Raw genomic sequence first — 23,517 nt, 5'->3', positions numbered from 1 at the left:
AACCGTGCTTAATGTAGTGACTGCATAAGCAGCTGTGGATGTACCATCCGGAAGTTTGAAACAGGAGCCATCACAAAATAGCTCCCCTTGCACATTATCCAAAGGAGTGTCCTTAAGATCAATTCTGCCTGTCATTTCTTGTTCAGTAGTATACAGGCAGTCATGTGACTCATCATTACCGCAAACAGTATTTTGCGGGAAAGGTAGGCGTTCAGCCGGATTAAGAACACAACACCTCCTAATTTGTATGTGGGGAGCAAACAAAATCAATTCATATCTCGTCAATTGTGCGGAACTGAGGTGTTGCGTTTGAGTTTTGTTCAATAGAACATCTACAGAGTGAGGCACCATCAGGGTTAGATCATGGCCTAGGACCATTCCCTCACTCTGTTTTACAGATGCGGCAGCAGCAGCGACAGCTCGCAAACATCTTGGCAAAGCGCATGCGACAGGATCAAGGGCGGAAGAGTAGTAACCGCGCGGCCTATTCTTCCCTCCATGTTCCTGTGTTAATACAGCCAAAACACATCCATTACATTCATGCACAAACAATACAAATGCCTTGTTGTAATTTGGTGTACCCAAAACCGGTGCAGAGCATAATGCAGTCTTGAGAAGCTCAAATGATTGTTGATGTTCCGATTTCCATGGCAATAGCGAAGAAATGCCCTTCTTTGTCAAAGCCAACATCGGTTTTATCACTAGTGAAAAGTTCGGGATCCATAACCTACAGTAAGAAGCCATACCTATTAAGGCTCTGACTTCCTTCTGTGTACTTGGGACAGACATGCCAGAAATATGTTTTATTCTTTCAGGTGTCAATCTTCTTCCCTCCTTTGACAGGAGGTAGCCTAAATAGGCAACCTCCTGGCAACAATATTGAAACTTTTTAAGCGAAGCATTGTGACCATGCTTAGCTAGATGGATGAGCAACAATACAGTGCCCTCTTTACAAGAGCTCTCAGAATCTGCTGCTAAAAGCAAGTCGTCAACGTGCTGAAGCAGCGTACAAGTAGGGGGTAATTCAAGATTATCAAGCTGTTCTTTCAATGCCCTACTATAAATGCTAGGACTCTCGGTGTAACCTTGAGCTGCACGAGTAAATGTGAACGAGCGCCCCCCTAAGGTGAACGCGAACAAATATCTACTGTCCTTGTGTATAGGAATACTGAAGAAAGCATTCTTCAGGTCCACAACACTGAAGTAAGTAGCTGTAGCTGGAATCATAGTTAATATCGTCGTCACATCAGGCACAATTGGAAATTGTGGAGCGACAACTCTATTGATGGCACGCAAATCAATTATAAAACGAAACGGAATAGCATTATCGCCTTTTTTGTACACGGGTAAGATCGGACTATTGCACAAACTTCCTGTAATCTCCTCAATCACCCCACGATGCACAAAATCGGAAACAATGCTCTTCAAAGCTCGCTCACCGTCAACCGAGATCTTATACTGCGGGATACGTGGCAGCTTAATACCATGTTTCAAGACTATTCTAACAGGCTCAATCTGTAGAACACCAACATCATTGTCGACAGCCGCCCACAAACACTCCGGGACATTACTGAATTCTGGTGGCAAAGGTCTAGTCAGAAATTGTGAAACAGAAAACTGCTGTGGTAAAATCGTCAAACACACTCCATCAGAAGAACAATAAATTACCACATTTAATTCTTTCAACAGATTCAACCCCAACAAATTCTCTCCACAATTCGAAGTCAAAAGAAATGGACAGTGGTCCGTAAAGGGACCCAAAGAAATAGGTACTGGCGAAGAAACCGGACAAATGAGTGGTGTGCCAGAAAACCCTACGGAGACATTGGTTTGACCTGACAGTGGAATGTTTGGAACCTGAGAATGATCAATGGAGCACTTCTGTGCTCCAGTGTCTATCAAGAACTGATGTTTCCTATTTCGCACTACCATTTCAACGTAGGGACCTTTCTGACTAACGTGAATAGGTTTAGGTTCCAAACCCTGCTTCGGGCAATCCTAACGAAACAGAATATCATCAGAAGGAAGCTCCTCAGAGAGGTAAGCAGCAGAAGGGTGATCGAATATGTTGCTAGTATCCACACTCGAAGTCTGATTGTCCTGTGAAAAAGGTTGCTGAGGATCCTGTGAAAACTGACCTCTACCATGGCCCCCCAACCCTGGGCGAACTCTGGGTCGTCTACCCGTACTCCCAAATGTGTTATTCGACCTCTGTCGAAGGTCGGGGCATTGTGCACGCCAATGACCCGCCTGGCGACAATAGGCGCACTGGTTAATGTTCACAGGACCCAAGGGCACGTTCCCTTGTGGAACATACTGGCCTCTAATCTGCGAACTACCCCCTCTGGGGCCTCTAACAATTTGTTGTAACAATACTTTAGTCTTTAAGTCTCCTTTTTCATTATTGATACGGTTCTCGTAGTACTGAGCCATGTGCAGTACTTCTGTTTGGGATTTCGCCTGCCAAGCGCTCTCGGAAGACATAATCTGTGACTGGATGTCAGGCAGCAATCCACGCACAAATTTGTCTACAAATAAGCTTTTCCCAGATTCTGTGCCTAAATCCTGTCCACTGAAGTCCGAGAATACTTGTTCGAACCGATTAAAGAACTCGGTGGCAACCTCAGATTTTCCTTGGAAACAGGCCGTAAGCTTGTCCCAAATAATTCTTTTTTCGGGAATTATAGTTTTTAATTTCACAATGATTCTGTCAGGCAAAGTGAGTATCACCTGAGGCGGTCTCTGAGCAGCTGGCCTTTCCCCGTCAAGCCTAGTTATATTAGCCCACGTATCTCCCAACCCAGGTGCATCATCTATTGTTCTAACCTGCTTCCACAAATCTACGGGCAGGAGTACAGGGAATAACAAGTCAATATCGCCTAGGGTGAACACTGAGGACTGCAAGACGGACTCTATTTCTTTATAGAATCCTGTCGGATTTTTCCTAATGTCGGGAATAGATTGCCTAATAGTGTTCAGTTCCTGTCGTGAAAACGGGACGTGAACAAACTGCGATACATAATGGGCAGGAATGTCCACAGCAGCTATACCTGCTGCAGCATTAGCGGCAATCTCAACTTTTGGGACAAATATCGGAGGTATCTCTGTCATAGGCAACTGAGATATAGGCAACTCCGAACGCTTACTAAGCAACAGAGCTAAGTCGAGCGCTAAAGCAGTCGAAGAAGTGTCAAGTGAAAAAGCTCTCTTATAAATGCCCAGTAACTCTGTGGGACAACTAACCTTCTTCCTCACACATTCATCCTGCAGGTACTCTACCATTACCTGAATCACCTTCCTCTGCATTTCTAGCGTATATTGACTGTATGTGTCATATACCTGAACCAGAGTTATCGATAAATCCGAAATCCATCTAATCGCATCTCTTGTACAAATTTGTGCTTCCTCAGATGCCCATTTACGACACGGAAGAAATTGTTTCTGTGCATACATACTCTTTTCTTCGTCATCCTCATTCCGTAACTTCTCCAAATCTCTCCTATACTCAAATAACCTCTCGACATGCTCATGTACTTTCTCCACAGTATCTCTTGATAGTGCTAAAGTATTCAGATTCCCTCAGCCCTTGTGGGAGATCCACATTATTTAATTTACCCCACATTACGCATAAATTAATCCCTAAACCTTCAATAAAAACATTTTTCTCAGGAAAATTATCCATATTAGACAGTATGGCAAAAACATTAACTCGATCATCTCTCTCCATACAATGCTTAGCCCATGCAAACAAATCCCGCTTTTTATCTGTAGGGACAGTATTACGAGTAACAACCTTCGACCCCGCACCTGATCAACTATAGTCGGCACAGAACCACTCAGGAATGGAGGTGCAGGCAGATTCAATGGAGGTGTTATTACTGGTGCAATGGGAAGAGGTAGTAGAGCAGGCGGAGAAACAACAGCCGTAAGAATAGGAACAACAGGTTGAGCAGGGAGAGCAGGAAGAACAGCAGGAAGAGGCAAAGCAACAGGAAGAGGATCATACGGAGGTGGTACAGAGGCACCAGGCCTTCGCTCGTTTAACAATTTGTCGAGAAACTTGTCAGAAACATGAAGGTCTTTAGAAGGATAGATTTTCTGAATACCGAGTGAGAAAGCCCTATCCATAGTCCTAACTGACTCAGACTGTTTGTCCTGATCATATAACAACGCCTTTTCAGCGTTCGTTTTATGATGGCGCGCATGTTTTCCCCTACTCTTAAGCTGCTGCAACGCTTCTTTTTTCCAATTCTGTAGAACATCAAATGCTGCGGGTCTGGCCTTTTTCTTTAACAAGACCGACTCTAAGTATTCAAAACGAGGGATCTCAAAACTACCATTGATTGGCCACTGAAGTTCGGAGGCATGTCTGGTTTGTCTGTGCCAAATATCATTAAATACTACACTTCCAATGCCATGTTTACAATACATAGTAAATGCCGGCTACCCCTCCTGTGGTGCCGGGCGGCTAAATTCCAAAGATTGTCGATCGCTTCGGAATAATGCCCTAAAGCTGCTAGACAATTTCCCAGGCATTTCTCAAAAACTTGGTGTTACCTGCTCAATAATTGTGTCTACAGATACAATGCGCCAAATTCAAATTGTCAGGGTTAAATTAAGATTCGGGTCACGACTCACCTGACCAAACCTAAGGAGGACCGTACGGTTTATCAAAGAACTTACCTAACAAATTTTACCTTGTGTTTGGTGATTTCGGCAAATCTACCCGCCTCAAAAGTGGACCCTCGTCAAGATGCCGTCTCAGACCGCATGGCTATAGTCCAAGGATCGTATCGTGCAGCGCTGTAGAGGTGTCGCGTCTCGTTCAGTCGGGTCCGTACTATCACACCGTCCGATCCCGGTCCGATAGCATGCGTCAACCTTCAATGGTCCGGCAACAATCTTGAGGGTCCCTGTTCGGGCGCCAACTGTGAAAAGAGAAAAATAATATGAGGCCGGGAAACCCAAAGGAAACACACCAAACACTGGTTACAAAGGAACATACAAAGTACTTTATTTTAAGGTCAAGCAATGACAAATCGGATAGCTATCGGCCCTCAGTACAACACAACGAATATCAACGGGGTTCGATGTATTCAGTGAGAGACTGTAAATTGGGACATTCAGGCTTTTATACATTTCTCCAGCCTGTTGTCCAACCCCTTCGCGGGTTAACCATTCCATGAATGTATTACTGGTCTAGGGTCTCTGCCAGGTCAATCTTCTAATATATACATCAGTATGCGCATAGATCAGTTCCGTTGATACAGGTAATCCATTTACATGCAGGTCAACAGAAGGACAAGGTCTCAGTTCACGACCCTAACAAGTGGCCTGTAGGCAGGTTATACATTAGCTGTATGGAGGTCAACACGACCTAGATTCTATTCGGAATGGCATCGTCCACCATTTTGATGTACAGGATGACTTTTACACAGCAACAGAACCTAAAATGGCGGTTTGATTCAAGATGGCAGCCTACATCAATTTCTAAGGTCAAGACCTTGCCGTAGAGAGTTATTCGTGTACAGTTTTAAGCAGCTTGGCGTAGGCCAATATACATACAATCGTTTACAATAGGAGGCATAATTTAATATCCAGTTTGACAGTACCAGCACCCTGTCACCGTCCTTGAAATTCTGTTCTCTGGCTCCTCTCTTCTCATCGGCACCATTCTTCATTTTTGTTTTTCTCCAGGGGTGTCTGTGGCAGTTGTGTCTGCAATCTGCGGCCGAACAGGCGGTCGGCAAGGCATTTGCTGGTGGTGCTGTGGGGGGTGGGTGGTAATCACGGAGGAGCTGGTACAGCATTTACTCAAAAGGTCTGTGTGACAGATGCGCCACCTGCAGTGTTCTTATGAAATTACCCATGAAGCATTCAGCCATGGCATTGGATTGGGGCCAGAGAGGTGTAATTTCCCGATGTTTGAAACCCATGCACTGTGTGAAATTTGCAAAGTCCAGGCTGGTGAACGGTGGGTCGTTGTCCGATTTTATTATTTGCGGGATGCCGTAGGCCTTGACGATGCAGTCCAGGGCAGGGATGACAGCTGTTGCTGCCGTGGATGGTATAATCTGTACTTCTGGGTATCAATAACTACTAAGGCATATGTGCTGTCCCGGAGGGGCCAAAAGAAGTCGACAGCCAGTTCCTCCCATACGCCCCCAGATAGTGGTGACATCTGTAGAGGTTAGTTCTTTAGGGTGTCTTCCACTTGTTTGTCCAGCCCTAGAAACAAGATCTTCTGTCTCAGAATATTTTTTGTCGCGACTACACCTCTGTGTCCTTTGTGGGCCAGGTCGACCCCTTGTTGGCGCAATGACTTGGGCAGGACGATTCGACAGCCCTTCATGATTATTTGGTCTTCTGTGGTAGTAAGTTCCTCTTGGACTAGCTGCATTGCCTTTACGTCCCCCTGCAACGATTCTTCTAGGTGTTTTGTTCGTTCTCTTGCATGCGTCCATTTTATTTTAGTAGATGCTATACCAAGAGGGTGCAGAATGCCACAGTATTTTGAGTGCAGGAGATTTAAGAATAAGTGAGTATTTATTAGCATAAGTTGATGTTGTATAATTTGTATGCTGTATTTTGCAACTTAGAGCATTGTAGTGACATTTAATGTTAGTGAATACAGTTGGACCATGTGTGGAGTGAAGTTTGATTGAGCTATGTGGATGCTTGTAGTGCATTGTGAAATGTCATCGTACGTTTATTAAGGATTTTGGTTACATTTTAAGTCGACAGGTTTTTGCCTACTGTATAAAATGCAAAAGGCAAACTGTGTTGTTCTCTACTTTGCGGTGACTGATCATCACTGCTGGTGGGAATTTTAATGTGAATGTCTAGTTTGTATTATTCAACGTATGTGTACGGTATGTTGTATGCAGTATGGGAGTACAATTGGAGAATGGAGATTTATTAAGTTTGGTGATGAGCATGAGATCTGAGAGAGCACTAAACGTTTAGCGCTATTGAGAATATTAGGAAATGTAAGCATTTCATAATTGTAGATTTAAGGCACATTGGGCCTCATTATGACTTTGGAGGTAGTAAGGGCATGGCTGCCTCCAAAATCGTGTCCAGGTCCGGGTTCCCTGAATTGGGAAATACCGGGACATTCGGAGTATGGAGGGCCCGGTATTTCCTCTTTCAGGGAACCCGGGCCCGGTCCTTCCTATTCCCATTCGAGCCCTCATAGAGCTCAATGGGAATGGGGAGTGAGCTAACAATGGGCCGATTACGAACAGGCCCGTTGTTAGCTCCCTGGTCCCCTCACGGGACCCGCTATGGACGTATGGAAAAACCAGACGTCCAGATCGGGTCCCGAAAGGGGACCTCGTAATATTGAAGAGTGGGTTTAACGGAGCCGGCACGATTACCGGTGCAGTTAAACCCATTCCGCACATCTTATAATGAGGCCCATAGAGTGTAAATGTTGTGAATGTGTGAAGACATGAGCGTTCGAGTAAATGTAGTAGATGCACATTGCATGTAGAGCACAATCAGTAATCTAACATAGAACGTGTTAAGGGTTATTGAGTATTATGCAATCGTGGTTTAATGCAGTAGTGGGCATGACTGTTTTGAGGAAAAAGCACTTAGAGTCTTGTAGTTATTGTTTGAAGCCATGATTGTAAGCCAAGCACATCGTTGTGCAGCTGTTTTGACTTTAGTTTTTTGGAGAAATTGGCCACAATGCACCTTTTTGGTGTAGATTGGTAGGGACACAACACAAGGCCTTGACCCACTGAGTGTGCAAACAGTAGAATGAGGTAATTGTTTCTTTTTCGCGGGCCATGGAGGTTTCTGGAAGTGTTTGGGGAAAGAGATATGTCCTGGAAATTCTTGGAGTTTAGAGAATCAGAGTATTGTGTTTTAAAGAGGTATAGAGACAATGAACAAAGAGAACTAGTGAAATATTTGCTATCATGTTATTGTAATTTACACTAACATGGAAGTAGCTAACCCGTGTTTATGTTTTGGTTGGTTTACCACTCAAACTAGGTAGTTGCATTAGACATATGTTGCACATGCAGGCTAAAGAGTGGCCAACCTTGGTTTGTGTGCTCATATGGCACACCATTCCTGTGTGGTTGCATTCGTTTTTTGGTGTTCTTAGTCTAGTTTGTGCTTTTCTGTTTTATTCTACCTTTTCATTGTTGTTCTTTCATGAGAGAAGGTGGTGTTAGATGTCTTGATGTGAGGATTTTCAGCCTGGTGGAGTTGTTAGCTTGTTGGTGGATTAGTTTAGTGGTATATTTTGTGCTGGTGGATTGGCTTAGCGGTTGTTATTGTGTGCGACTTGACAGGATATTTGAATGCCAATGTGATTGCTCCTTATTGCAGAGTTGGCCTCTCTGTTGGCGGAGTGAGGTTGTGCATAGGAGTGGAAGTACTATGACTTGTGGGTGGTAGACCGAGGCAGAAGGAGTTTATGTTTTTTATTGTAGAGAGTTGCAGACGTTAGATATTAGTTGTCCTTGTGTGGGCAGAGTGCCTCTTGTGGACAGTGTATTCTTAGGAGTGGCAGGCATGAGGCCTCAACGTGGCAGGCGGCGGCAAAAGGAGTTTTTGTTTCTCAATATGTTTATTTCCTGTCCAGTTGGTAAGGTGTTTAGTTTGGAGTGAGCCTTTTCTAGTATGTAGTAATTTCTGTTGTTTCCTTTTAGTAAGGGAGGTGTGTTGTGACTTGGACCCTGTCGTGTGTGGTGTGTGTGTGTGGGGGCGGGGGAGACCTGACGGTTCCAGGGATGACTGGTTGGGGACTGCAGAATGCAAGCCCTGACCAGAAAGATGTAATTGCCTGCTTCTCCTGTCTCATCTTCCTATCTGTAACCTGCAACATTAAAGAAGCCTTCTATTTTTACGTACTTAGGTCCAGAGTCTTATCTGAGTGATTCCTGCCTACCTCTGAATGGATGTGGGGGTGGACTCAAGGAATCCATACAGTTTGTTTGTTTGTTTATTTATTTGTACTGCGCGCCAGACCCAAGCGTATTAGGGCGCAGAGGATACATGGATACTTTCAGCTTAAGGTTACGTAGTTACATAGGTGACAGTGTTCTGAGTGGAGAGGTGCCTGTAGCACAGATAACAACAGGTTGACCCGTAATGAAAAGGAGAGTAAAATGAAGGAGAATAAAACGAAGTCAAAACATCCGGTAATATCCAAAAACAAACAGCCACTCTCGGTCTCCACAAAAATAGTGTGCAAGTGATTAGTTTGTGGGGAAAATGAAATACCCATCTGCTTAAACAGAGCCAATATGTTGGCCATCGTCTCTGAAATTCTATATCTCATGGTGGTATCGTCCTATGATATTGAGTAGAATGTATTGATCAGGTTACCACGGACAGATGTGTCTTACAATTTGGCTCTCATATTGTAAGAGACTTGGTGTTAAAAGAGAAATCGACATTGCAAAACGTGGTTTTTGGCATAAATATCCAAATATGAAAGGAGAGTTCCTCTTTAGAACTTTGTGAACAGGATGCGATTAATAGGGGGCAAGACACAATGATTAAGGTATGGGCTGCGACTGGTTCAGACTGTGTAGTTCAATTTGGGAACAATGAGCAGTTTGATAAGGCGATTAAAGGTGATTGGTCCTGGGTTGCAGCCACATTAGTGTGGATGGACGCTAGTGATAAGCAATTCCTTTAGTAGAGAAGTTAGATTGAAAATAGTTGCATGGAATTCATGAGGTAGTGCTCACCTTTTTAACAATGCAACAGCGGTGTTCCTCTTGAAAGAATGTTGCTGTTTACTGCTAGAGGACACTTGCTTGATCACACCCCCCACCCTGTGTTGGATGGTTTTCAAATCTTCGTTCAAGATGCAAAACCTAGCATAGGAGGCACGCCATCGGGAGGGCTTTTAACAGCAATCAAGCCCTGTCAAGATATGAATGTCACAAAATTGTCCAATTTACCATTTTAGCTGTGGAATTACTCTCAGGAAGCTTGCATGATGTACAACCACTGCTACTAATAAATATACACTGGCATCAAGGGGTGAGTGATCTCGATAGGCGTTTGAGTGTGACTACTAAGCTCATCTTAGAATGGAAATGTGAGAAATCTCATGGCCGAGTTATATTGGCGGGTGACTTGAACTCCACATGCAATGAAATGGACACGGAGGCTGAGTTGTGAAATGGGGATAAGAATGATATTACTTTGAAAGACAGAATGCAGTTTGGAAGAAAGTGGTCCATGGGGTTAGCATTAGTAGGATTGTAGAAGCTTAATGGAAATGTGCAGGATGACTGCCCAGGAGGCTACACCTGGTTTTGGCAGAGAGTAAGTCAATGTTGTATTTCTTCACAGTCTTGACCCTGTTTCAAGAATGTGTGGATTTTAGTATTAAGAACTTGTGGAGTGATCACTGTAAACTCACTACTGAATTTGTGCGGGGGCTAGGAAAGGCTGAATAAGGGGACCCTGTGGACTTAACTGTGAACATAGGGAATAATCAGATCTCTTGGAGGCTGAGGGACATTAGCGGCCTGAGTATGCTCATGGAAGAAATGCTGCATGTCACTGCATATGAGTGGAAACTGAATACCTTCTGTGTAAATAATTATGGCAAATCTCTTGAGAGATTGATTACCAAAGCTCTGCCGTGTGGAGGGAAAAACCCATTTAGAGGGTTTAAGGTGCATATGCATAGGTATGACAATGCCATGGCTAGTGAAAAGAGTGTAACAATCATCTAGCAGGTCGGTGAAGGTGGGGAACACTCCAACTGAGGAGAAATTGGGTAAAATCAGTAAACGTGAACACAAATTTACAAATTTTACAAAGCAGCACAGAGCTAAGCTGCTACAGAATAATGCTGAACACATGTTAGAAATCCTTAGAAAGAAGGATTCAAGCATATTCTGGGAAGTGATTAATGCGCGGAAGTGTTATCAGTCGATAAAGCAATTTAACGCTGTTTCTGAGAATCAACGGTTGACTCATTTTGAAAAGCTGTATGCCAAGGGAAGGGATCTGCCTCCGTTGGAAAGAGGTCAAACAAGGGGAGTGATGTGGAAATTGGCTCCCTCTGTTAATCCAAAATCCATTCTTCTTTTACTTAAAAGGTGTAGTAAATCGCGGGCCGCACCACCAAATAAGTTAACTAATAGAATGTGTAAGGCCAAACCATTAACTTGGTATTGCCTTTTGTCTATTTTGTTCGATAACATCATATCCACAGAAACCTTTCCTTCATCGTGAAGTACATTGTTGTGCCAATTTTCAAAGGAGACATGACGACTGACCCTAAAAACTATTGATCAATTGCATTGATGGATGCAGATAGTATAGTCTTTGCGTCCCTTCTATTGACACATTTGAAAGAATGGGTAGAGTCTACAGGGAGGCTCATTATGGTACAAACAGGTTTCTGAAAAGACCAAAGGATGGACCTGAAGTGATTGATAGTTATAGATCTACATCTACAATTTAGTAGTTACAGATGATAGAATAGATGTATTCAGGAACAGACATGGGCAGACAAACAGGGTCAGATTTATGCAGTATCTATTGACCTATCAGCAGCGTTTGATAGAGTTGACCACTCTCACCTATGTGTACACCTGGCCAATTGGGGACTGCCTGATGGGCTTTTGAATTTGATAATTGGATTACATGATACCTAAGCAATACAAGTTAGTTTCAACAAGGCTGGGGATCTTTCCTGTAGAAATGACACTAGGATGGTCTTAAGGCAGGGATGCATATTGGCTCCCTGCCTTTTTAACTCATACATATCAGATAAGACTGACTATTGAAGTTCTGCCACCTTTACATCTCCCAACAATGGCTTGCTAAAGATACCATGGATTACATACGCGGATGACTTTCTTCTGTTTGACAGAACGTGTATCAGTGTCTTTTGAAGGCATTTGAAGTCTTTGCCGGGGATAATGGTTTGATAATCAACCCACCTAAGACAAAACATTTTGAATTCTTTAAAGGCAGAGAGCGGTGCAGGCGGAAATGGTGTTTGGACCAGACTGTACTGGCCCGGGAGCTCAGTTTCACATATTTGTGTTTTACGATTACAAGTCATCCACAGAGGATTATTGCAATACTTGACCGAAAAGCTACATTTTTATTCCATCAGCCCGTTGAAATCAACAGGAAATATGGACGCTTTTCACTCATGCCGGTATTAATGTTCTATGAGGGTAAAGTAACACCGAAAATGCTATATGGGATGGGACTATGTGGAACATGGGTGTCTAGTCATTTGGACAGAATTGAGGCAACACCTTGGAGAAGGGTCCTAAGGGTCCCCCTAGCAGCCATCTGGTATGAACTGGACACTTCTTTCCTCCAAGTTAAGGTGAGATGGAGACTGCTCAGTCTGTATTCAACAATTGTGTTCCAGTGTGTAATGTCTCTTAATAATGAGATATGTGAGAATCTGAAATTGATTGGTAATAAGGACAATTTTCTTCCTAAAATGTGTAAGCATTGTAATGAAATACAGGTTGAAATCAGCTTTTATCTCATAAACAATTTTGTTACCAATCCGATGTGAGTAAAAACTGCATTGTTAGAACTGGACTGCTCAAATACATTGGACACATTTCATAAATACCAGTCATTGGCCCATCTATCTACGGATCATATAAAGAGAAGCTTGAATGCATATTATCTGAACCTATTTCCGAATCGTCATCATACAGACATGATCATGCGCTTTACATGGAACTTTCTATATACCAAGGAGGTATTACTGAGAATCAAAATGATTGACGAGAAGGAGGCCTACTGCCGTTTCTGTGGTAAAAGGAATTGCATCCTAACATTGAGACACCTATTGATTGATTGCATTGTACTTTGTGCATTGAGAATGCCTTACCTCAAGAAATTATGCATAGATGTAAACTGTATTAATGATGATTTTATAAAGAATAGATGTCTAATGGCCCATCCAACTTTAGTTGGCCTAGCACAATAGGGATTATTAAATTGGCTGAGACTGGATCCACCTAATAAGGGTTGTTAGGGTGATGTCTAGATGATGCTGGTTTGTCTGTCTTTTATAGGGTTTTGGATCTATGAAATGGGAATACCTGTATGAATTTGGATCGAGAGTGTTCCTATTTTTACTATCTTGCAAATGTGATGATAACATTTTTGGAAATGTTGTAATTTTTAAGAATGTAGTATTAGAGAGAATTGACATTTTAAGGGAAACCTATGTTTCGATTTTCAACTTTTTAAAATAAACTTGGAGGATTTGTGTGCATTGTTAAGGTTTGTAATAAACCAAATACAAATATTATTTAAAAAGAAATGTACAGGTCAACTCTGGATGACCCCCTAAATGATAACACCCGGATCACACACTTTGGTTTTGTGATGAAGCCGAGATTTGAGCCTAGGCTGTAAATTGGGTACTGGACCATCCCACCACTATTTGGTACATGTATATGTTAATGGACGGTTAAACACATCTTGTCTGGGTTTTACAGATGTTCTATGAAGAATTAGATGGTAATTCAGATTTGGACAGTACCTTGATATTTGGCAACTAATGCTCATTTTACTGTCTGCCCAATTCATGGTTTGGTCAAATACCTCTACCAGAATGCCATGGGAATAATGCCAACGCTATTTTATGGGGATTTTCTGCTAAAATATGCCTATTTTTGCCTTCATCTTATAGCTGGAGGTAAACATTACAATTTGGGCTCAATTTAAAAATATATATTTTTATTGTACAGAAGGAAAGCACCATTATGCTTCCCTACTATACTCTGAAACACGTTTTTACAATGGGCCATGATAAGTGGGTGAAAAGGTGGGCATCTCTAATGCCATCTCCCATCACTGTACCCATGTAATGCATGAAAGGGGCAGAATGTACCTTTGTTTGCACATAAAAAATATACAGTCATTATATGAACTACTACTAAACCCTACGGATCCAGCTTCATATTGAAGGTGGAAATGGCTGGCAAAAAGTATTACAAAATATGTTTGGCTACCACTCGCAGAGGTGGCACACTATGGACAGATTTGGGCAGATTTTCTGAAATACCACTGGCAGAGGTGGTAACTTCCCCCAGCTGTATTTTTTTACCCAAAAATGCACTCAAAAAAGTGTCCCTGAAAGGAATCATTAAAAGAAAATTATTTTTAAGGTCACCTGCTTGAACGCATTGTTTTACACAGGATGGTGCTTGTTATGCCCTCCTACCATTTCTAATCACACAATACTTGCACTTCTTAAGGGAAACTCCACTGGCAATAGTGACGCACTTCTTAAGGGAAACTCCACTGACAATAGTGACTGCCAATCACCCACTCACAGATGTTGCTTGCTGCCATCTAGCACTAATCGCTCCACATTTAAAATGCTCTCCTGACAACAAAGACGTCTTAAAAACATTCTTGACAGGCTCTGTGTTGTCTTATTTCCTTCTTTGTACTTGAGATGCAAAGCAAAACAATGCGGATTAACAAGAACAAGGTTTATACATTAAATTCCTTAAAGCTTCAGTGCACAATGGCTCGTCATGCCAGGATATGAAGTGTTTCTGTTTTCGGAGGCACTAATGATGATGAGTTGTCGTCTTTATGCCTCGTGAAGAATGTGCTAGTGAATGGGAGTGAATGCCAAGTAGACTACAAACAAGAGCTCTGCAGAGGCAGACTCCATAGTCAACTGTGAGTATACCCCATCAGCTGAACTACCATCTGCGCTACTAGTTTCCAGCTTTGCTATTTCTTTGGCGTCATAATAATAATATTTGTGAAGTTTGCAACGTCTCATAAATCCCATTCCTTAAGGTTCTAACGTCAACGGTTCTTCCTAGTGATATAATAAGTGTACTTATGACGGATAATTTGATCTGGTTGCCATGGCCCTTGGGAGGCGAGTTAAATGTACTTTACAAAGTCTATTTAGTCTGGCTACTCCGGTGCTTCCATAAAGTGCCGAATAGAATGCTGGTAAACAGTAGCCCTCAAGCACTAGCCAAATGTGGACGAATGGGCACTTTATGAAAATCACATACGTTAAACTGCTGAGATAGCTCTGCAGTTACAGGATCGAATCCCAGGGAATTAGCTTAGCATGTTAAGGTGCCTGCTGCGGAGAACAATGTGTAGCCTGCTGGGGCAGGTTCCAATCCTGGTAAAATAGCTAAGCTGGCTAATGGATTAGTTTCAGAGGTGCGCTCAATCACCTGGCCCCCCACCCCACCCGAATGATTGCATGCAGGCCCCGGAAGCTTAATCCATCCCAGAACATGTCCTCTCCTCTCCACACACCCAGCTGACACTCCTGCTCTCTTCATTCCTCACCAGATTCATGTGCATGGCAAAGGCATGGGTGAGTGACAAAACGGACTCGCAGGACTTTCAACACCTGTTATTTTTTTGAAAATGTATTCACTGTGATAGCTTGCAGTATGTCATTACCAATAAAAACAAACAGGAATTGGTGCAGGAAAGTGGAACACGAATATTAGATGGATAACTTCTGCTAGAAGCCTCCTGGTTTGGGTGAACAACTGTGCACGTAGTCCAAATCATGTTCTTGTTTGAGGTAACCCTTTCCACCTGTGTGTCCATGTTTGTATCCGTCCACACAATTTCCACCAAAAAAGCACATTCTTCTTTATGAAAGTTGCCATCTTCAGTTTGTGCACTGGTCCACGGAGTGGCAACAAAATAGCCCTTTTGTCAGGTATATTGTGGTTCTAGATCAGGGTTTCTTAGATGAGAGACTAGGATTAATGGAAATGCCAAGTGCCTTGGACTATTGAAATGAGTAGGGGTGTATTTATTTATTTGCACAAACTATGTTCTTGTACAATCATCTTTTTGTAGGTATACTATATATAGGGTAATGACCCCCAACTGTGCATTGTAAAGATGTTAAACATCACTGATGAATTCTGTGTCATGGAAAAACATAAGGCCGCAGGCTGGTTACTTTATATAAGCACGGAAACATACGGTGACGTTTATTATCCCTATAATACATGTAAGCTTGCAATATCAATATAAAAGCCAATATACAATTACCTTATAATCTAGTACGCACATCATTAGTCACAGCGAATACAAAAATTGCACCACTACTTTAACTGCAATCCATCTATTTGCTCAATAAACTCCTTTGTGACTTGCAATATCCTTGCAATGTAGATTGGTGGTGGGTACGTTTTACCGGCATAAAATGCACATGTCTGGGGCAAGGCTTTCTCTATACAGACAATTCCAATGTTATGTTTTTGGCAATGTAGTTCAATGGAAAGTTTTAGATGAGCAAGCATTTGACATAGTTCCTTAGTTCTGACCCAAGTCAGGTGCAAGGTGGGGCCTTGTGCTGGGGTTTGGCCCCATATCAGGGTTGGTCCTCAGGGAATGGATTGGCCTCACAGTGGCAGTTTGCATCTGTGTAAGGATGGCCTGACCCTTGCAAGAGCCCCTTACCAGGGATGGGCCCCGGAGTTGGATAGATCTAGGAGTGGGGCTTGCCCAAGGCACAGGGATGAGTCTTGTCATCATTATGGCCCCTGGCTCAGGGATTGACTTTAAAGAAGGGATGGGCATCAAAGCCGGATTGAACTTTAGCCCAAGGATGGGCATCAGGGTGGGACTGGACCTGAAGGCAGTAATGGGCCTCTGGGCAGATATGCCTTCAGTGACCATGGGCCTCTGATTGTGGATCAGCCTTTGAAGGCATAGGCCTAGAGAGAATGGTAAGGACGACTATGAGACTGGGGAGAGCAGTGAAACAGTGCCCCTGATGTATAATGTTATGATGTCACAACTACTCGGTTATTTCATAATAAACTGTTGTGATTACATGGTTTGCTCTTGTCACATTGCTCAGTAATTGAGGATATACCAGTTATACAGTGTTGCATCTGAATAGAAAAAAACAACACAGCATCAATAACTGCTACCGAAAGATCTATTTGCTAAATCTGGACTCAGTGTTCCAGAACAGACCATATCATGGTCAGACCTACCTTGGATTCTTTAGCAAAAACCTGCACCTGATAATGAGAGACAAACGTGTTTGTGACACCCATGTGGCAGCCCAGCAGATATCAACCAAGGGAACGGCCATAGCTTCCAACCGCAAAGCGGACACACTCCTAGCTGACTGACCCTGAACAATAGGGAGAGGGTAATCACTAATAACGCATACACCAAACAAGCTGCAGTCCGGTACATCTGCTCAGAGAAACAACAGAAGGTTTCAAACCTTTGCACCCTCCCGCCAAAAAACAAACAGAAATGTCGATATGGCCTGTGCTTATCCAGATAACATTGAGCTGCCATTTTCACATACCGCACGTGCCTTTCCTTTTCTTCCTTAGTCAAGGGATCAGGACATGAAATGGGTAGTACCACTTCTTAGTCCAAGCGGAAAGAGGATCAGCTAATCGGTGCCAATGCGCAAAAGCAAAGCCTCAGGTATACCTATGTCTAGAATTCTGAACAGCCCTTTCTGACCAGCCAGATTAACCCAATTTGAGCTAGACATATAGATTTAACCATGCCAATGCCTGTGCTGGCACCATGTGGTACGCTAACGGAGCTGGTATTAGATCCAACAACAATTTCTCTGAGCTAGACACATTCCCCTACTGGAATCTGAAACCATTGCTTCCGCACCCAATAGAACCATCACCACAATCAGATAGTCATTCTCACTCAGGAACCTCCTGAGAACCTTTACTCAGAGGGATAAGGGTGGAAATGGTTGCAACGGGCCGTGTGGTGATAAGATTGTTAACGCGTTAAGAGGTCAAGTCTGTATGCCAGCAGCAGTACTGGGTTGCCATTCTGTTGACCTTCATGGTGATGAGGTCCGTTTTAGGAGTCACAAATTGTTTGCTTATCTGCTGAAACTCGGTCTCCAACTGCATGTATTTCAGGGAGAAAGGGAAGCTTGGGTTCAGCCTATACCTGGAGATTGAGGACCCCTTGGATGTGAACAGCTGCTATTACCAACAATTCCTGTGGCACCCATTCCATCCTGCTGTCTGATAGGGCTGGCAGAGACTCCACCTACAGGCCACCGTTTCTGTTTACTTATGACACGGCCATGGTATTGTTTACATATATCAGCACTTTGTGTCCTAGAGATCGTTTTCTAACATTTATAGGGATAGTACGATTGCCCAGGCTCCCTCTAAATTGACAATTGTGTAATTTCTACTCTCGTCCTGAGCCCCTTGACTTCTCTGTGTCTCCAGGTTGCACCCCATCCTCTCTTGCATACATGGGCTGACATCTCCTTATAAGTGGCCTGACTTCCACCAATTCATTTTCTGTCTCAGTGATACGGTGACTGGGAGATTGAGAATGGGAGTTCATTTTCCAAAGACTGAGGATCCTAGTGTTTCAAGCTATATTATGCAATAGGTTTCATGTGAAATCTCACCCCTGGCAATAGAAAGACAGCAGCTGTCACGCCTCACTGTACCATCTGACAGGATCTTGTGGCTGCAGTTGATTTCAGTAGCAAACTGTGAATAGAGGGGAGGACTGCTCCCTTATCCATGACAAGATTCACCCTGATGAAGACAAGATCCTGGTAGGGAATCTTGTTGGAATTCTGGATGTTAATCAACAGTATTTTAGCAGCCGAAAGAAGACCCAAAAAAGGTCCAGTTGGTAAAACCAAACCCAAAAGTAACTGTGGTATGGACTCTGGTTATTAATAGAGTAGAGAACAAGGCTGTGACGGAAGACAGAAGGATAGAATGAAAAAGCGATACTATCCCTGCCTACTGTGCACTCTCAACTAGGTTGTGGTGTTACAACGCCTGTATAATAGTGACAGAATAAGAATTAAATTACCAACTTCTATGATGTGTAATACATTCAGCCTTGTAAGTCTAGTACCACTCTCCTCCAGATTAGTTTAGATCGGAAGAGACTACAAGTAAAAGAAAAAGCACACCAGGGAGGGTAAAAAGGATATATTCTTCCTTTTTAGAAACTCGTGTGGCATCTAATGGGATAGACAATCCTTTAATAACCCATTGATTGTCACACTGACCCTGGGTTGCTAAGGTTAAAATGACACAAACATAAAGGAAGAGGATAAATTCCTATTCCAGCAACACAAAGACAATACAGTCACCACTTCCCATCCAGAACTTATTTTTACTAATGGGAAGTAGGACAATATAATTTGCTCAAGCTAAAAAATAGGCAAATTGGTGCCTTTTTAGATGTAACAAACACCGTCGACCGGTTTCAGTAGCCTAACTTTGATAAAGCCACATTCATCAGGACACTCTAAACTTCCTCAGAAAAATGGGGTTAAAATGGGCCGGGATGGGCTTAGGGTGGCTTTAAAAGGGTGGAAACAAAGGGTGTTTTGTCCACGATTAAATTTACCACCCTGTAATTGTGCTTGGTAAGCTCACAATTGGCCGGTATGAGATTGACTGGCCCACCTCTGGTTTGCAGGTCCCTCCTAATCCTGCTGCTGAGCCCCGCCTGCTGATAATTTGGGATTCCTGAAGGCCATAGGCCTGGATGCTAACTTTCTGTTTGGAGGAGACTCACCTTGTGAGGGCTATGGATATTTATGGGCTTCAAAGGTCTTTTACACCATATATTCTGGCTATGAACAAAAAGCCTTGTCTCCTTTGGAAGGCTTGTGCAATATTACATTTTCTGTTTGCCATCAGTCTTACATTCCTCAATGTAATGTTCTTTCTTCTCTAACTTGAAACATACTTGTTGTGTAAGGTTTATAAGTGCTTTAAAGTACACTGAACCAAGTACACCATGCACATTTCAGTGTGTAGTAGCATATGTAAGGATGAAAAAGCTTTCTTTACAGATGGTTTACTTTTCTGTCTGTCACATCTCTAGGCGCCATATATCCTCCACTGCCGTTGGTGCTTATCCTGTAAGGTCGAAGAATATTAAATCTGCGTTCACATTTTCTAATTAACTGGCATTTTCACCTTGGACAGGGTAATGTTTAGACACTTTTCTGCATCCTGCTATTCTGGTCAGTTGTTTTCTGTACTGCTTGCAGGGCATGCATCTTCTTATCTGATATGGGTGTCACATCTGCTTAGGTAGTATTTTTATTCATCCTCCTCTGCTGGGTGGTCAGGGAGCTCCAAATTGGACCAATGATGGCACAAAACTTTGGGTTTCTTCTCCTAGGTGATGTAATCCCTTTTGGCACCTGGGACCCCCTGCTTCTCTGTGTTTTGCACACCATTGTTATTTCTTTCTTCCTGTATCTCCTGTGCAACTGTTTATCATATAGCCAAATTGAATTCCTCTTTTGCTTTTAATATGCCTGGCTAAGCGGGATTGATCCTGGCCTGCCCCATGTGGTTGTGTCCATTCTGACGTAGCAGTTACTAGGATAACTATATCCAGATCTTAAATGGTGGGTAGTTTGGTGTCTATCTCTGCAGTGACTCCAACCCCTATAGCAGCTCCTTCTATCTCTAGAGTATCTGCTTTTGAGCTGGGAACTATAATGGACTGCTCCACTATTCTCTCCATTGCTAACCCTCATTCAGGATACAAACACAAGAGCACTTACCTCTTTCAAAGTGCAGGTTTGCTCCTCATCTACACTGTGCTTTGCAGTTTCCATCATGTAGCAATGTAGTCACTTCATCACTCTGTCTTCCTTCGATCCACCTTGCACAGGCCGCATCAGTTCATTTCAGGTTGTCCAGGACACTTATGACATACTGCGTTAACACTAGATCTGCCATACATCACGTCAGCATTGCCCAATATAACCTAATACCGTTATATGTGCAGAGATAGATTATCCTCGGTGAAGGTATGCACACCTCGAAGTTTGAAGAACCAGAAATTCGAGTAGCCATGTGGTCACTGCTCCTTCTGAACTAAAGTAGGAGGAAAGAAGAGGGAATTTGATCAATAACAGAGCAAAATGCTATTGGGTAAGGGTTTTGTGGGAAGCACTGTGTTAGCATGGAATTTGACAAGGGAAAAGGTATAGACAAATGTACCTTATGGCAGAATTAAGTTGGCCAGAATTCTTCTATTCAGGCAAACATAAAACTTCTTACATTCTGGAGATGTTTGTGGTTCATCAAATGTTCAACTTTCTGGAGTGTTGGAGGATGTTCCTGAGGATCAGGATGCTGCATAAGCGGCAAGCAGACACTTGATGAAGGATGAGAAGGAGGATCATTTTGTAAAGAAATACTACTCATAAAAGATGGAATAGTTAAAGGAAAGAGATAGGGGCAGTAACGTTATTTGTCAGACAAACTAACACAGAGCCATGCCTTTGTTTGCCTGAGAGAAGGAAAAAGGTTTGCAATGGAGAATCAGGACATGTATTTATACTTTCACAGCAAGAGCAGTTTTACAGAGACGATAGCTCTGCGTGTGAGTCCAACATTGCAAAAGCGCTGACACACTTCTGCTACCAACAAAGGAAATTTACCAATGACTGGAAGGGACAGGCACAGAGAAATACTGCAGCATGAGGTATAGGAACACATCTCATTTTTACTTTTGCCTTGTCCCTTGGGCAAAGCACTGATCTGGATCCAAAATGTAAAAAGAAGTCCCTTGCGTGACCTGATAGACTTAGGAGTCCCTTATTCTGCATTAGTCACAGTAGCAAACAATCCATTGGACTGACCTGAGAGGGTACCGTTTCCTACTAATAACAAACAGTTGAATGGAGCCAGCAAAATCGCTGTCCAGACAAGTGGTCGACTGTAAATTGGTCGAAAGGCAAATGGTCGACGTAATTTGGTCGAAAACCAAATGGTCGAATTTTTTTTAAAATGTATATATATATTTTTTAGGTTTTCGTTTAGGAAGAAAAAGGGTTTTTTAGAAAAAAAAGGAGGTGGGAGGGGGACCCCCCAAAAAAAAAAAAATGGGTGAAACTAAAAATAAAAAAAATTCGACCATTTGGCTTTCGATCAAATTGGTTCGACCATTTGTCCAGTCGACCACATTTTTTCGACCAAATGTCTGGTAACCAGCAAAATCTATAGACGTTCTATTTGTTTATTGATAAAGCATGATCTACATGTGCCTTTCCAAAAGAGTACAAATCAATCACCCAGACAGTGCTTTATCCTGAAAAGGCAAAAATACGTACAACCCAACTGTGACGAATCTGGACAATTCATCCCTTCTTCCCAGTACCCACCATAGAAGCTAGAGAGGTGAACCTGCTATGCAAAAGACCCTCCCCAGGGGTCTGGGTAAGTGAAATCTCACTGGGAGTGACTCCACTCATGAGGACAAGGACTCCCATTCCAGAACAGAACTCCCAGGCCAAACGACCTTGTCTGCATATATGAATGTAGAAAGGACTTGAATATCTCCTACAATGACTATGTTCTACAAAGATCATTCTTCTCATGTATTAGATGCGGGTTATGCTGAACATAGCCTGAAAGCCATAGTCAGTGAAGGACAACATTCGGATTATTCGTGTGACATGTATAAGAGAGGAAACTCCTACGGACTAAAGGGAACCTCTACGCAGAGACAAGTCTTGTGCATTGTTGAACATCTGGAGGGGCAGAGCTAAGGTAGACTGCAGAGCCAGTGACAGTGAGGAGGGGAAGGAAGCTGTGACCTGAACGCCTGTGGGTTGGTGTTCTACCCGACTGAGGGAGAGCAGAGAGAAGAATTCCCACGTCTCATCCAGTGGCGTGACCACAAACTAACTATGGTGGGCTGGTAGGCTATTAACGGATGCCGAGACCAAATCTTTAGAGGGAGCTTGTATCCCTGAGCTCACATTGAACCGTAGCTATGGAGACAAGTGGCCACAGGGAAAGCCAACAAGGTTACAGAAACCCAACAGAGGGTGTACCATTACAAATTACGAACATTGTAATCAACGGCAGGGAAAACTATCCACATTACAGGAGCCTGAGAAACCTGAGGGTGCAAATATCCTATGAAAGGGGGATTGAGAAAGAGTTCAGAACACTTAAAATGAATGCTGAAAAAGCAGCAGAAGGTACAGAAATCAGATAAGGCACAGTGTACAGCAGAGGCGTTGCTACGGGGGGCTAAGGGGGCTATAGCCCCTGGTCTTTTGGTTGTAGCCCCGGATAGAATCTCAGGTGCTACAACCAAAAGGCTAGCTAGCCCCTAGTCCCAACCGTTACGACATTAGCGTAGCCCCAGGTCTTTTCCAGACCTAGCAACACCCCTGGTGTACAGCCACCCTACCTGAAACAACTTTTATGGGAAAACCCAACACCTTGAAGAAGGAAGTGTTTTTTTAGTTGTTTACAAAAGATCCTGGAGGAATGGAAACGTTCACAACAAAAGACAGTTTTCTTTGTTCTTTGGGAAGAATATTGCGTGATGTAAAAAGGAAATTGTGAAACCCCAGAACACACCAAATATTAATTGGGCCAGGCAGACGACCTGTTGAGGCCACTGTACAAATCCTCCCATTTCCCATTTAGTGTTGTTTCTAAAGTGGTAGAGCCAGTTAGATGGATAGGATTCGGACTGAAAACGTTATTTTGGACTTTA

General features: G+C 43.0%; 1 protein-coding gene across 1 annotated transcript in view; it reads left to right on the top strand.

Moving 5' to 3' along the window:
- The window catches only part of LOC138512981 (protein FAM118B-like), a 391,143-nt gene that overhangs the window by 6,871 nt on the left and 360,755 nt on the right, over positions 1–23,517 (top strand). The gene's annotated exons all lie outside the window — the stretch shown is intronic.

Source organism: Ambystoma mexicanum, chromosome 12 (assembly GCF_040938575.1).
Source record: "Ambystoma mexicanum isolate Mex_15411 chromosome 12, UKY_AmexF1_1, whole genome shotgun sequence".
NCBI lineage: Eukaryota > Metazoa > Chordata > Amphibia > Caudata > Ambystomatidae > Ambystoma > Ambystoma mexicanum.
The sequence above is the reverse complement of the archived record's forward strand: the minus strand, read 5'-3'. Positions and strand labels throughout refer to the sequence as shown.